The following is a 16,129-nucleotide window of genomic DNA, read 5'->3' on the forward strand; positions in this document are numbered from 1 at the left end:
GAGGAAGGAGACGATCGCCTTCTAACGCGAAGTTAAGAAATATTGCCATCTACTCGAACCCAAACTGCATGACTTTAACATTTCTGACCAAGTTCTCATCCCTCTCATCCCAACTGCACTGGCACCTATGGCAACCTAGAGCACTGCCTCTGGTTCTCTGCAGTCGCCCTGTCCACTACCTTCATCACCTTACCTTCGCCCCTGTGCTGGAGTGCCTTTCTGTCTTCGGCACAGCTGTAAGACGAGCTCGCCCCGTTAGTCATCATCATCATCATCAGCCTGACTACGCCCACTGCAGGACAAAGACCTCTGCCATGTCTCTCTTTTTAAGCCTGTCCTTTGCCAGCTCCGCCCACCGTAACCCCGCAAACTTCTTAATCTCATCCGCCCACGTAACTTTCTGCCACCCTTTGCTACCCTTCCCTTCTCTTGGAATCCACTCCGTTACCCTTAAGGACCAGCGGTTATCTTGCCTTCGCATTACATGCTCTGCCCAAACCCATTTCTTCCTCTTGATTTCGACTAGGATGTCATTAGCCCTCATTTGTTCCCTCACCCACCCTGCCCGCTTCCGGTCTTTTAACGTTACACTTATCATTTTTCTTTCCGTAGCTCACTGAGTTGTAGTTAACGTGAGCTGAACCCTTTCCGTTAGCCTCCAGGTTTCTGCCCCGTAGGTGAGTGCCGGTAAGACACAGATGTTGTTAGTAGGGTGGAATAAATACTGTATGCATAAAACGGCACATTGAGAGGTTTTATACTCTTACGAGTGGTGCCGCTTTGGGCTGGTCAGTAAGGTGTTTCAGGAAGAGGAAGTAAAAAGAGCTTTCAATGTCCCTTTAATTGCAGAGTCACCGGAAAATGTTTTTTTAACCCTGTTTACTCCTTTGTATATGTCAAAACAACCAGCATTTCTCACTTATTGTATCGCAAGTGCGAAAACACTCGAACCGCAAGATAGGAAGCACTGACAATCTTGAATTTCTTCTAGGTGCGCATGCATTCAACCAGCTAATCCTGTTTAACGCCATTCAGGATAGAATAAAGAGCAGTACAAGCGCTTACGATGAGCGCGGTAATTTAGTGGCAACCCTTTTCGAAAACAAGTAGAGAGAGCCTAACTAGTAGGCCTATGCCATCTCTACGGTCAGCGTGTATGGGCTGGCAGATAATAAAGGTGAGGTATTGCTCACACTTGGTAGGTAATCATTTTCTGCTCAACTGACTCAAGAGCGGCGTTTCGTGGACCTGTCTGTAACATGAAGGGCCTACGTGGTATTGCAATGAAATTCCTGCAATTTGGAAGAATGAAGCATTCTTTGCTGGATTTGTTCATAGTTGTTATTCTTTATTTGCTTCTATTTGCAATTCGTGGAAGCTTAGGATGGAATCGCTGCCTGCGTGGCCTTTGTGTAAGATTACCCATTGTGTTCAGATTTCAGCCGCCAGGCAACTGCACGAGATAAGCCACTCACACTGCTGGCCTGCATTGAAGAGGAGGGTGCGAATAGAATAATGGTTGGACTCGGGTTGCCGCAATCAGCTGTCTGTTGCTGGCACGCCCGCTTAGCGAGATATCAGGCGCGTACAGGTGACATTGTTGGGCCGTTGTCATCCTAAAGGGGATAACAATAGCTTTGCCTCTGAATGGCTGACCTAATGATGCGCTACCGTACTCTGTAATTTTTTTTACATGTCCTAGGTCATTTTGAGTATAATCAAAGAACATTTGCGATATATTTTTTGAAACTCAAACGTTTGGGATTTTTTTTTTTCAATATACCCGTTTTTTAAACGGTCAGAGAAACCTAGCACCAACTGTTTTCTTTTGGTACTTACGTAACACTCCGAATTAGGACACAATTTATATTTTCTTCTTAGAACTGGGTCTACAAGGATGTGAAAATATTGTTACGGGTGAAATATGAGAGCACAACTAGCCAGCTCGGCAGTAGCCTGGGCACACACACACACGCATGCGGCAATATATTGCACCCTGCTCGGATTCAAGTTTGCAGCTTTCCATAGCCGAACTTTTGGGAAACACAAAGACGGACAAGGGTAGGATAAAATTAGCTGACATATAAATTCTGCAGGTCGTTGCTGTGCCCGTGTTGCTGCTGCGATTCCGATTTATGGGACATCTTCAACCCTCAGTGTAATCTGGAGCTCGTCGAAAGCAAAAGCTGAACCGTATCTCTCCCTGTCTTACAGCAAAATATGCCATAAGCAACCCTCCCCGACGGATTCACAGCGGAGACCGTCAATCAATCAATCAATCAATCAATCAATCAATCAATCAATCAATCAATCAATCAATATTTTGTTTCTTCCTCAGAAAAAGATTAACGGAGGACGAGGAGGGCTCGAAGAAAAAAGTGGAAGTTTCCACTTGACGAGCTTCGAGCCCGCCGAGTCTACACCCGGTCTCGTGACCATCACGCGATCAGATCCGCCCACGTGACTAGCGCCAGGCATGTGACACTGCGCCCAGCACGATTGTTTCGGTAGCTCATGTTGTCACACAATAAGTTGGTCTTAGACTTTCCTGTTTCTCGTGGCTATTATCAAAAGTGTGGCAGCAGCCCAGTGACAGCGTTCGCTGAGCTTAGCGTGTTGCGGAGCAGAGCTAGACAGTTGGCGTAGTTTGCACTGCTGTCCTGTGAGCTCCTAACCTGTTTTGTGTCGGCGTGTGTGAGGCCAAGCACCGGGATGAAACATCTCATTCCAGTCATGTGACTTGTGCAATAGCAACAAACGGACTGAAATTAATCGTATTAGAGCGCAGTTGAGAATACCTGGATTCGAAACAAATTTTTTAGCTTTATTGCGTTTTGTTGCCACTGTGATGCAAGTGCCCCGGCAGATTGCGCAAACTCACTGCACGAAGCGACAGTTAGCCCAGCACTGAAAGTAAGTGCCCCATCCGTATCCATCACAGCCGCTAGTCTGCACGCTGTAGCACTTCATACTTGTCATGTTGAAGAAGAAGAGGGTGTCATTTTTCTGCGCAGTAGGTTGCGGGCAGCCCCCGGATGGTTCGCCACAGCTCATTGCAGCGCACGGCTCGTCAGGCAGGAGTATCAACACTGCGTTGTGGTATGGGGAAAGAAACGGCATAAAAATGTTGCACCATCCAATTTAACAGCATTGGTAGTCAAAAGCTCCTTTTTCGAAGTTCGCGTCGTTCGCATGACGTCGTTATGGCGCGAGGACAGAGAGAATCCTTGGCGTGGGCATGCGCCAACACATTTAAGCCTCATCGTGACGTGACATCCCTGCCATGACTGTATTTTCTTGTATACGACACGCTAAGGCAATCGCACTTCGCTGCTCGTGCTCTTGACCAATAGCGACGATGCTTCTCGTCGCCCTTAGGTTGAGCTGTACATGAGTCCGGAGGTGATGGGCCTTCTTAAGTTCACCCTCAACGGACGAAGGAGACGCCATGAGAGGGTGCCTGGAGGGATATGCGTTGTAAATAGGGGCGAAAAGAACGTTAAAATTCATTCGCATATATGAAGCCCAAATATTAAGACTAAGCCAAAAGACTAAGAAGGTGAGGCAACTACAAAGGGGCGACCCTGGTGTTTACACAGCACTTCAAAAATTTCATTTGATCTGACATGTTCTCTGCGCGATCGGTGATGAAAATAGCACTCACACTCTCGCATCTAATTAATTACAGAACAGATGAAATTTAGCATTCAAATACCCGTTTTTTAAACCGTAGGGCCTCTATAGCTCCACTCTATAGCTCCAATTTTCTGGGGGTTCCTGCTTCTAGGAATACGAAGGGCACAATCAATGTGCGCATATCCCCCGCGGTAAATTTCTGTACCGGTCTGTGGGGCATGGGCAAAGGGGGTTATCTCAGCTCACTATCCCTAACGCAGAAAAGATTCGCAGCATAAATAAATTGCACACAGAAGACAAGAAACAAGGAAGAAAGCACGGTGGGAACAAAGAGAGATTGATTATATTTGCACTAAGAAAAAGGAAATAAGAAAAATGTGTTCCTTCCCGGACGGGTGCGAAATCGCATCCCAAATCACATTTCTGTTTTGGCCTTTCGCTCGATACCGTGTCGCATGCGACAACCACAGCGTCCGCCAATAGTGCGTATTTGACTAAAATTTTTCCTGGATTTTAAGCAGTTCTAAGCGCGAAATATTGTGTGAAAGCAATGTTCTTTGCAGGAGGATACCATCCCCGCGTACCTGAAATCGCGATTGAGCTCTCCGCCGCCCCAGGGAGCCAGTTATGCACGTCATCAGCTTTATCGTGGTCTATGCCAGTTTACCCAGTGTACACCGGCGACCTATGCTCCAGTGCCGCGTTTCTGCAGCAGTGTTGCCAACGTCAACGCGCATTGCTTTACCGCCGTGTTTCTGCCACAACGTTGGTCGCGCCAACGTACGCAGCGCACATTTTTCTGTCAGTACACCGCCACATAGGATAAAGCGTGAATAGCAGTTTCACAGTTGTTTTTGGAGCCTCTTCATCGATGGATGACGATGTCATCGTCATTTGCAAGTTCGCATGGAGGTGCACCTATCGTGCAGCAGCGTTTCACCTTCATAAGAAATAAAAAAGAACGCTTCGCTCTTTTCTGTCACTGCCGCCCCGGCTCCGCTCCTTTGAGGCGTCCACGCAGCAGCAGTATTGCTTGATGAAGACGATGTGCAATGCACAGGGCAAGAGCGTGTTGCAGTTTAACACGAGGCGCGATGGGCTGCGGCGATAGCATAATTCTCTCGTGCAGTGGCCAGCGAAGCTGATCTGTTCGCGCCGCCGCGGGTTCGAAAACCAGCCACTGCAATATTTATTTATTTATTTATTTATGGTTAGCTCAAGGTCACCCTCAAGGTCAAGCATCACACAAGCCGGTGAGCTGGTTTTGACTCGCAATAAAAGAATTTCTTCGCTTCTGCGTTCGTGACGACCGAAAACCTGCGTTGGCTGTGCCTTGATAAACTAGTCGACCTTGCTCGTCTTTGAGGCCAGTGGGTCAAATCATGTGGTGGAAATTTCGTAACGATTCAAGGAAAGCAGGTTCAAGAAAAGCAGTTCACGCCCAGTGTACTCCATAGTCCATAGTTACCTTGAACGTAAACACATGAGTGCCTAGAATTGTACCCGCGTCGACAAAATACATAAACAGTCGGCATACAAATTTTGTGAAATGTAGCAGAATACCTATAAAGACACTAGACCGCCTTGCAAAAGCGGCCCTACCTTTGCTGCGAGTCTTTAGCTTTGGCGGAAATATTATTTTCCTCTCGGAGGCTAAGGAGCATATCGCTCATACGCAATATGTAATCGCCACTGTGTTAGAGTTCCCGCTCGGCGGAAAACTCGTTGTCGGCGCAGTTGTGACTGGAAAGTGCGGTTTGTTTTAGAGGGTATTGTCATAATAATAATAATAATTGGTTGTTTGGGGAAAGGAAATGGCGCAGTATCTGTCCCATATATCGTTGGACACCTGAACCGCGCCGTAACGGAAGGGTCAAGGGAGGGAGTGAAAGAAAAAAGGAAGAAGAAGGTGCCGTAGTGGAGGGCTCCGGAATAATTTCGACCACCTGGGGATCTTTAACGTGCACTGACATCGCACAGCACACGGGCGCCTTAGCGTTTTTCCTCCATAAAAACGCAGCCGCCGCGGTCGGGTTCGAACCGGACCGCGGCGGCTGCGTTTTTGTGGAGGAAAAACGCTAAGGCGCCCGTGTGCTGTGCGATGTCAGTGCACGTTAAAGATCCCCAGGTGGTCGAAATTATTCCGATAGAAATGCAGTTTCTGTGTATAGAAGAAAGATGCCCAACCGCAATTGAACCACTGTCATTTGGGTCAGGTTGCGGGGAGGCAGTTTCTACGCCACTGAGGAGCGTTGATTTAGTGCTATAAATGAAGGCTTCGAACGAACAGCACACACATCACAGTAGGCAGATTGCATTACAGGAACGCTTAGTTAATTAGGGTCGCGAATTACCGTCACCAATTAATTTGTACGATGGTGCGTATTAAAAGATTATGTGATGACAAAAAATTTGTTCGTTATTTGTAATTCTATTAGTCTAATTTATCTTTTGCTCATTTGACTGGCTGCTGGTGTCTTCCTTCATAGTGGTAAAATCTTCATTTTATCATTCTCCTGTGTCAGAAGCCTCTGCTTGGTAAGTGGAACAACGTGTATTTTCGTAACACTGACAATCGGCTATTTTGATAAACGTATTGGATGGTTTGCTGCTTACAACAACCGTAAAGGAACAGGCATGAAAGTTGCATTGAATTACCTGCGAGTACAAATCCAGACATCCACGTGAGGTTCTTCATGGCTCGCTTGCTGAGCTGGAACGTTCCGTGTGGCCACGTGAGAAACCAAAACGCAACGTAGTTCTCAATACAGCTCTAAAACGAATTGTTTTTAGGCGGCTACACATTATGCATCTACAAGCGAAGCAATTTTTGCTGCAAAGCACTTAAAAAGCAGTCATTAAAATATGAATGCAGCTGCTGTACAAATTGACTGCCTTATGAAATAACATTACTTACATAAAGACTGCAGATGACTACCATGGTTAGTAAATGTCCTTGTTGTCATGTTATAATTTCTAATTGATGCCAATATGATCAAAACTTATCACACATAAAAGGCAGCGGAGGAATAGTAAGTTATGAGACTTTATCGCCATCCGCCGTGCAAACAACCATATGGTAAGAAAGATCAAAACCCTCAACCAGGCGTCTGATGGAGCACAGCTTCCAATCATTGGAATGATAGCGCTTCTAAAATGCAGATCATAAAATAACATGCAACAGCTGTAAGCAGTGTCCATGCAAATGTAGGAATATGTGTCCTCGCTGCGCACTAAAATATATATTACCGAAATCAACTGGCAATTTCTATACTATGAACTTACAAAATGTTTTAAACGAAATCATAACTACGATAAGAAGAACACTGAAAAAAAAACTGAAACTTTAAGTAGAATTCTGTTACCTGATACGTGAAATGGGTCACACAATATGCAAATTGGGAGCCCAAAAGTTAGGGATGTGCAGACAGTCGTCAGGGCAGGCTAATGAAATTTCTGCAGGTCCAGTGAGCGCTAGAATCTTGATGCTGCCTATTGAACTGCTCCCTTCGCTGGGCAATCAAATCAGCGGCTGCTCTCAGCGAACAGCTATCGGCTATCCGCAAAACAGTACGTCATTTTGTGAGATAAGGGCGTCATATTAGACACGATAGCGCCGGTCGGCTTCAAGAGGGCAGAGGCTGCCTTGAGTGAGAATCAGCGAAAAGATAGATGCTTGTGTCCATTAGTTGTAGTATTAAGATGTGTAGTACAACTCGTGCGCTATATTAGAAGATTTTGCGAGTCTTTAACGTGCACTTATGTGCTTAACAAGGTCGTGTTCGCGCTTCGCCTCATTGAAAGCACGCCCAGGATAGCCTGTATTTCATTCTGGCACCTTGGTTTGGGCGAGCGAATGCCATAGACACAAGGACATGCAGGCTCTTCTGTGCACTTTCTGTCCTTTCACCTGCAGCGGAGCAGGACTTTTTTCGGATATCTCTCGTGGCGTAGTAGGGGAGGTTTCAAGTGTTTTTTTTTCTTCAAGGTGTGCAGTTGTAAAATAGTCAAAAACGTCTTGTCGACCATGTGAATTTTATGCTCAACATAGCCTACTTCTAAATATAAGCCCACTCTTTCTTGAGAAGAGACATGACTATTCCGCTGAATTTTTTAAAAGAGTTCTTTGCTGCCACAAAGTTCGGTAAGCCAGAAGAAAAGGCAAGACAAAAGACCAATCATGCTCGTTCTAGAAGCTCCCCGACTGTTTCTGTGATTGCATTTACTTTTTAAACCTATACAATGTAGCCATGTTTCAAAAATGAAACTTCCTTCTGAAAATTCACATATCTTTTCAAAATTACCACTGGGAACAATGCAGCCACAATCTGTAAGCTTGTTTTATCCACATGCTCCATTTGGGAATGTAGGTGTTTCCTATATAAAAAATGCAAACCTAGTCTGAAGATGCTTTTACGGCCTGGGAGGTGTGATTTTCGTTTTGCTGCCAGAAGACAAGTTTATAGCTGCCTGCAACGTCTTCCGAAATTATAAAGAGAGAAAACCGCAATACTTGAAATATTTCTTCTTTCAGCATGGCGAGCTGCAGCGTTTGGGAAGCCGTGGTAGGCAGGGAAGCATTTCTTGAGCAACCGCATTTTCCCCATAGCTCTGGTGCGTGCTATCGTGGACAGAAGTTTGCGAAACGCGAGTTCTTAGAAAAAGTTTTATTGTAGTTCCACATTGCTGCCCAGTCCCCTGATATTGTATGAAGGCATTAAAGGCCTAAATGCTCCCTCCTCTGGTAACAATATTACAAGAATGGGTGGTGTCGATGAGCTACAATAAACCTTTTTCCAAGAATTCGTGTCCCGCAAACTTCTGTCCTCGATAGTACATCCCAAGACAGCCCACTCGCGGCTACGTTTCGCGATCATGTGATCACCTCCTGCACCACACCTGCAGGAGCCTTCGTCATCTGCAGGTGTGGTGTGACTCGGGGGAGAAGAGGGGATGTACTATCGGGGACAAAAACGGTATACTCTATGCAGCCGCAGCTGGAGCAACGGACAACTGCATCGTAACGCCATCTAAAGCACGAAACATTAAACGAATCAAGAGACATGCCTGCAGATGATAAAAGGCTCCTATTGGCTATCTCGATCCCAGATGCCGCCTGTAGATGGCGTTACGATACAAGTTTCCGCTGCTCCGGCTCCCGCTGCGTGGAGTACACCACTTTTGTCCCTGATAGTACACATGAAGAGCGTGACCATTTCTTGCACACATTTGGTTCCTTACTCTTCGTTTTACTTGTGTCGTCATCGAGTGGAACGGGCGGCCGTAAGATGCCACCAAACACTTCGAAACACTTTAAAACGCAAAAAAAAACCGGCTTGCTAACAACCTCCTATGCGGTAATTATATTCAGTAATTGTGGTTAAATATACTTTAGACTTCAGCATCGCCACTTGGCTTTCTTTTTTTTATCCCCATGCTCACAGAGGTTTGTTTAGATTGGGCTAGTTGGTTCTCAGCTGAGCAGACTAGGTCGCAGCAAGGAACAAGGGCATGAAAGCTGCTTTCTGAATTTTGCACAGTTAAGCTTGGTCGTCCCTAGTAGATATTCGACACCGTACCGTAGCTCCTCCATCGCAATTAAAAAAGGTCTCTCCGCAAACCGAACGCCAGCGTCGATTCTGAACTGAATACATGGCACCAAATGAGTAAACAAGTTATGTTTTGTCCAGGTTCTCGATATAAAATAACACCGACAGCAGGAACTTAAACACGTGTTAGACAGGAGTATCGAGACATCAAGGCCGGAAAGACAAGTAGTGCTCTTCAAATAGCCAGCTTTCAAAAGATGATTAAGAGTACCCAGTCTGCTATATCTGCTGCAGAGGAGAGCTGAACGCTAAGTCTCCAGCGGCCGCAAACTCTGCGTTTCCACCTTAAAATGACCCCACAAACGAATAGGTGCAGCTTACATTCTAGTTTTTTTTCTCATTTCTATTTTATTTTCAGTAAAGCATCATCAGTTATATATTCTGTAACACTTCAACGCCACTGCGCTTATATGAAGCACAGGCATCTGTTGATGAACAGCGGTAAAAGAAACAGTGAGTGTAAAGTCTTTCACATATGCACAACATTCTACAACCTTAGATACATAGAAGGTAATACAATTTGCATGAAACAACAGAGCATGCGCGCATATTTTCTTCAGACATAACTGTCATCGAAGGACAGAAGTATCTAATAAGAGTGAAAATTAGGTGGCATCGAGCGTACCTTGATTTTGCAGTAATAGGCGAGTGGAAAATAAAACCTTAAACTATACACTTTACAAGTCATATAACACCCTGAATATTTACAGACTCGAATATATTACAGACTATCTAACATCAAAGGTGCAAGTGCAGAAAGCACAATTTTTCTAGAATGGTTTTAGGCAGCCATCAAGTTCTTGCGGAAGAGAAAACCAGGTCAAGCTACAAACATCCGAACGGAAGTATATATCATTTCTTTTTCCTAGTAATATCTAGGCACGGCGAAATGTGCCTTCCTTTTGAAATCTTATCGTCAATTAACCACTGTAACTGAGGCCACACCGCAACAATTATTCATAGGACACATTACTCGCAAATAGTTCGGTTCATCTTTATTTCTGCTCACATTCTACCAGCGTAGGGCTGCCGCACCTGTGACTATAGCACGCCTACAGGAAGCGACAGTAAAAAATGCACTGGAAGTAAAAAGGCCACCCGTAACCGTCGCAACCACTGGTTTCAGTGCCGAAGCAGTCGCCGATCTTGTAGTCGTAAAAGAAAAGCGTGACGTTTTTCTTCGCTGTTGGCGCTGGACAGCCCTCTGGGGGTTCACTGCAGCTCAAAGCAGTACATGTGCTATCCTCCAGGAGTACTATTGCTGCGTTGAGGAGATAGAAGGAGAGAGTTAGTTACAAGAAAGGAGACAACTTTAATTCCGTCATAGTGTGTCCGTCAACGACCTGAAATATTTGACGCAGCTTGAATCCGCAAGATTTTTTGCGCAAAAACAAAGCTTCACTTTCCATTATCCCCCAAAGATGTCAAAGTATTTATTTTGTCTGGCATAACTGTTAGCACTACAGCACTGTCGCCTTCCATTCTATGCTATAGGGTACCCGATTATATAGTCATCTTGAGTAGATGACGACGGCACATATATTCCCGAGACTGCTCACTGTGTACTCGGCATACCTATAATTTTTTCGCGCTAACCAGACTTTTTTATTGGCCTCAAGGAAAAGTGCAGAAGTTTTGCTATCAGCCAACAACGCAAACATCGACGGTTTTTACCTCAAAGGAATATCAGCGCGTTCTCGTAATGTTGCAAATTGCACATGTATATTCGGACTCAATTCCTCAAAGAAACAACAATAAAAAATTCTAGCAAGGCTTTCAACTACAAAGAGAAAACTTCACGCATGTGCGGAAAGCTACTGCACTTAAAGTCAGCAATCGATGCCATTAATACTGAGAGGTCTGACTAGTACTAGTACTGGGCCATTAGGGAGCATTGCCATAGAAAAGAGGGTGTATGATTGACACATGCACAACAGTTACGCGGACCAGTTGAACGCATTTGAAATTTCGCTGCAATAAGAAAAACTTCAAACCAATCAGAAGCAATGGTCATAATTTCTGAACAATAATACATCAGACTATAAAAGAGGGAGGTCAGCACAGGGAAGTTCCACTTGAAGAACTTTGCCTTTGTCTCGGCATTCCCGCATTAGAACTCCGCGTACAGGGACAAAGGAATCCGCGGGAGTGTTCAATGAGATCCACAGATTTGATGAAAATAGGAGTAATTTGTGAGTTCAAAAATATTTTCGCCCAATTATGCAGACCACAGCCGGCCAAGGTGCATATCCGGCTGCAGCCGGAGAAATAGAAGAGAATGGCACATTATAATGCAGTGCCAAGCACTTTCCTTACGGCCAACTCAGCGCCTTCTGAATTTGCGACAATTGCTAACGACTACTCCTCAGCACTTTTCCGCGCGGACTATTTTATAAGATATCTGCGATAAATATTCCTCGATGACGCCAATACGTCGATTACACTGAACACCACCATGCCACCGCTTTGCATATGGCACGTTTTCACTGTAATGGGTACGTGTTTAGGTAAATTATTATAGTTAATATTAGAGAGCACTCACGGCGAAGAAGTTTGTGTTGTATACCGAACACAATTTTAATGAAAAGATGCAATAAAGAAATATGTTTCTTCTCCCGTGTTTCTTCGCATTCGCTTTTATATAGTTTATTTAGCCTTTTAAATGCGGCGACACAAGTACCGTGCTGTTTCTGGGAATTCGTTTCAAACGGTGCAGCTGCATAACAGTATGCGATATGCTCTGCCTATTTCCCTAACTGCATGTCGATAGTTGAAGCTTTTGATTGGCGACTTGTACACTATTTTAGCCTGAATCTTACTTTCCTCAAATTACCGAAGTCAGCCTGTGAACAGGCCAAATTGGGTGTAATTATAACAGTCATGATCAGGCGACACGAGCCAGAGCTCTAAAACTTGTATTCGCGATGCTGTTTGTGCCAGTCACTTACGCACTCGTTTCCCCTGCTTTTTTCGAGAAGGGCATTCTCATTAATTAAAGATACTAAATGGTTTCACAATGTTTTCCTTGAACACGCAGCCTGAATTTGTGATGGCAACCAAATTTTTCTCTCGGTCAGCCCTGCTGGAAATACATAACTCAGTCTTCAAAAGACAATAGGAGCACAAAGAAAAGTACTATTTGCCAAATTCCTTGAATTTTATCGTATAATACCGATGAATGGCAAGAAATAAAAAAAATGATATGGGGAGAAAATTGCGAAGGTTTCTAATCCTCTTGCAGCGAAGTATTGCAAGAAAAGAGGATTCTGGAAATAAGTAAGCGAATTTATGGTTGAGGATTGGAACATGACCTGACAAGTTGTTATTACCAGTCAATGCGATTCCCAAGGCAACCAGAGAATTCTTCATGGCTTGAGCGAACGGCTAGAATGCTTCGCGTCCTTTCGTGAAGAATAAAGCGTTGTGAAACTTCTGCTATATCTGTAAAAAAGCAAAAAAAGGATAGGCCCGCGACAAGAAATCTGAAGCAGATCTTTAGTGCGCTAGCACTTACAGCAGCCATTCCCCGCATTTGGGCATTGTGTGTTTGTCTGGCTGTTCGAAGCCCGTTCTGTGGCAGGTGCTCACCTGTCCACCGGGTGGTCGGCTGCTCGGAAAGAGCAACCTGGTTACAATCCAAGTGCCACCGATGGCAACACCTGCCATAGCACCTGCATTATGCCACTGCGCTACTGCTCGCCTGCCCACCGAGTGTCTTACTTGCCAAGGTGTAGCCGGTTGTGACCAGGTGAGAACCTGGGGCGCTGTGCCACTGCTCACCTGCCCGCTGGGTGGCTTACTTGCCATGGTGTACCGGGTGGGTAGGTGAGCAGTGGCACACACAACATGCTAGCGCACTTATCCGCATATGGCGTAATTACCCAAATCAACTGACAGTTTTTATTTGTAACTTTCATACACTAAACCGCTTCATAAAGGGAGCCGTAAGAGTATGGGCTTCCGGCAAATTCTTAACAGAAGGGTGCACTTTCAGAAGTCTTCTGAGAGAAAAGATAATGGCTTCCTATCACAGACCTTAACAATGACAACCAAAAGTGCCGGCTAAGCGTAATAAGAATAAATTGCCAGAATTAGCGCGATCTGCGTTTAACACGACTTTCTAGTCACTATCACCCTCTAATGATAACGCGTAGGTATTGCCTACTTTTACATACGGGTATAGTTTGTACCGCAAGACTGAGTTCGCCTCCAAACGTATTGTGCCTATTATGGGCTCGTGGGAAAAAATAAAGTACCTCTCAGCTTAAGTGGCGAAAACATCCGTCTGAGGACTATAAGGTCAACGACTCGAATTCCGGCTCAGCTTGAGCTGTGTGACGAATGCCTTTAAATAAAATTTACTGGACAGTTGAGGGAAATGGCCTGCATATCGCTCACATCCCATAGCCATTCTTTTACCGGCTACTGCTCTGCTAAGAACCTGATTCATGTTCAAGTAATTTGTTTCTCATTTTGTAGCTGTGTATATTATATATTTCTAAGAAGTCTTGCAAACTGCAACCAAACGAGAACGCTTAAGGGCAAAGCCATACAAAAAACAGTCTGTTTGCCCCTATGCCTTCTGAATACTAATCCGATAAGTTTTACGTGCATAAATTTTCGGTTCTCACCATATCATTAGGTTTTCATGTGATTAGCATTGAAGACCACAGCTTTTTTATCGAAACTAGCAGGTTAGTTTGTATCTTAACTTTTATTTTGCGTGATCCCCTATGTGGCATTGAGTCAGGCCTTTCCTTCACGCCTGAACAAGTTCAGTCTTAAGCGATCAGTTTCAGCTTATTCCTGTCGAATGAATGTGTAATACGCCGCAAAAAAACGTAAAGGCATTTTAGGCCTCAGCTCCCACCTGGACTAGAAAACAGGAAAAGTATTGAAAAGAAAATTACCAGAAAATACTCATTTCGCTAATATTATACGCTGCTTACAAACACAAGATGAAGGCTTATATACGCTGGAAATTACCACAAATAAATTATAACAGATGTACTCGTTAGAATGTGCGGCACCTTATTGCTGGCGAAAACAAAAAAATGCGCTTGCACCTGAATTCAGTAAGCAATATACATTTAGCAGACAGTCTTTAAAAAGTTAGGAAGCTGCTATGTCTTGATAGTAGTGCAAAATATTAGGATTAAAGGTTAATGCGCCCTTATGAGTAAAGCTGCGCACACAAGATATGTTAGGTGGTCAATAAGAAAGCATGGTACTTAGATTTGGAACACTTAAATGGTACCGTACGATCAATACAGCCACCAATTGCCTTAAAAACTCCACTTCGTGATAATTGTTACCGTGTATTCTATATTAGGTGTTTGCCTTTCTTGTTTTCAGTCTCTAAATTCAAAGGCAATACTGTGAATGTATAGCTAAAAATTCAGTAAGATGTTGTTTTTTCGGATAAAATGCTTTGGTTTGCTAAGTCATAACTGACTTAGTGTGCTGAGTTGTTTGGAAGTCATAATTCTATGGAGAAGATGGCTGACTTACTTTACCGTCGTTCGTCTGTGAAAAGTCGGATACAAATTTTACTAAGCCCATGTTCCTAACGGTCATTGCTTTCCCACTGTTTTGTATGCGGACTGCTGAAGAAAATGATCAAATAATAACTATATGAATGAAAGCACTGAGAAAAAATTAATATTGCAGCCACCTTTGCTACATCACTGCACTAGGCAATGTTGTATAGGAAGGCGTTTCCATCTTCTCAAGCACACGCCTGAAAATGGTGTTTCTTATTTTCCCAACTTATTAGTTGCACTTTCGCAAACACTTTCTTCTTAAACTTCATAAATTTTCGGATTTAAGGAAATAAATCGCACATAACAAGCACTTATTGAATGCTGTTACCAACAGTATATGAGCAAAAATATTCTTGCTACGGGGGCTTATGAGAAAATATTCGCAGCCTGAAACGGCAAGATTTTTCAAAGCAACATAAGATATTGAGCTCAAATTAGGCATTTTTTTGCACAAAAAGCACCTTCGAACGTTAAAAACGTCTACCTACCTATGCAGGAGCAGCTAGGCACGATGGTTCGCACCTCCGAAAGTGACATCCACACAATGAAGCTTGCCCGTTCACCTCTTTAAGCTCCCGCTGATAACAAATTGCCTGATAGTAAGAAAAATACGATTCCAGCAAACTGTTCATTGCTACCTTTAACCCGGTCTTGATCGGAGTTGTGATAACGTATCAGGAAGGCGCGCCTGTTAACGATAGGAGCAATCTCGAGAACTCCAACAAATTCTATGAACTCAGATAGTGCACTAATGGTCCACTAAAGGTACAGACAGCTGAATGGTTTCAGCCGATTCGACCATTTAAACCGCGTCCTGGATAGCATTATCAGGGACCGTAGAAAACTGGACAAGTTCAAAGGTTTGTTCTTATTGTTACTGGTTACTAACCGGCCATATCATAAGCTTGCACCTTTATCGTGCACACTCGGTTAGCAGCAGCCTCATCGAAGTAGGAGTCGTAATCTGCGCTCTTGCAGTCACTCTCGAATCTACTTGCATTCAACAGCGCTCGTCGCACGAAAGTATGGCACGAGACAGGGATCGTCGATTGCGCGCTGCCAGCTGGCTTGTCAACGGAGTTGCTGAGGCCAGTCGTGAGGTCATCTCCGCCGGATAGTAGCCTAGGGCGAGTTTAGGAGACCCGGCGGCAGCTAAAAAAACGTCCAAAACATAGCCATCAGCATGAAAGTACCCGAAATGGTGACTCTGTACTTGGGCATTAGTACCTTAAGAATTAAAATGCGGTGCTTTTTCAATAGTTTCAGATTTCTTCATTATCCCATTAACGATGCCAGGTAAAACAAGCGGTTTAGTCTTTTTGCACTCTACCCATCTTTCTC

At 44.2% G+C, this 16,129-nt stretch overlaps 2 long non-coding RNA genes across 2 annotated transcripts; both read right to left on the bottom strand.

The window, feature by feature from the left end:
* Positions 1-2,804: 2,804 nt before the first annotated feature.
* On the bottom strand, positions 2,805-7,168 carry LOC144100021 (uncharacterized). Its single transcript, XR_013307497.1, has 3 exons — positions 7,002-7,168; positions 6,295-6,349; positions 2,805-3,089 (listed from the first exon to the last, which is right to left on the bottom strand). It is a non-coding gene; the product is annotated as an uncharacterized LOC144100021 (long non-coding RNA).
* A 2,438-nt stretch (positions 7,169-9,606) lies between these two features.
* LOC144100847 (uncharacterized) lies at positions 9,607-15,340 on the bottom strand. Its single transcript, XR_013307863.1, has 3 exons — positions 15,277-15,340; positions 12,575-12,686; positions 9,607-10,506 (listed from the first exon to the last, which is right to left on the bottom strand). It is a non-coding gene; the product is annotated as an uncharacterized LOC144100847 (long non-coding RNA).
* Between the last annotated feature and the right edge of the window lie 789 nt (positions 15,341-16,129).

Source organism: Amblyomma americanum, chromosome 8 (assembly GCF_052857255.1).
Source record: "Amblyomma americanum isolate KBUSLIRL-KWMA chromosome 8, ASM5285725v1, whole genome shotgun sequence".
Classification (NCBI taxonomy): Eukaryota; Metazoa; Arthropoda; class Arachnida; order Ixodida; family Ixodidae; genus Amblyomma; species Amblyomma americanum.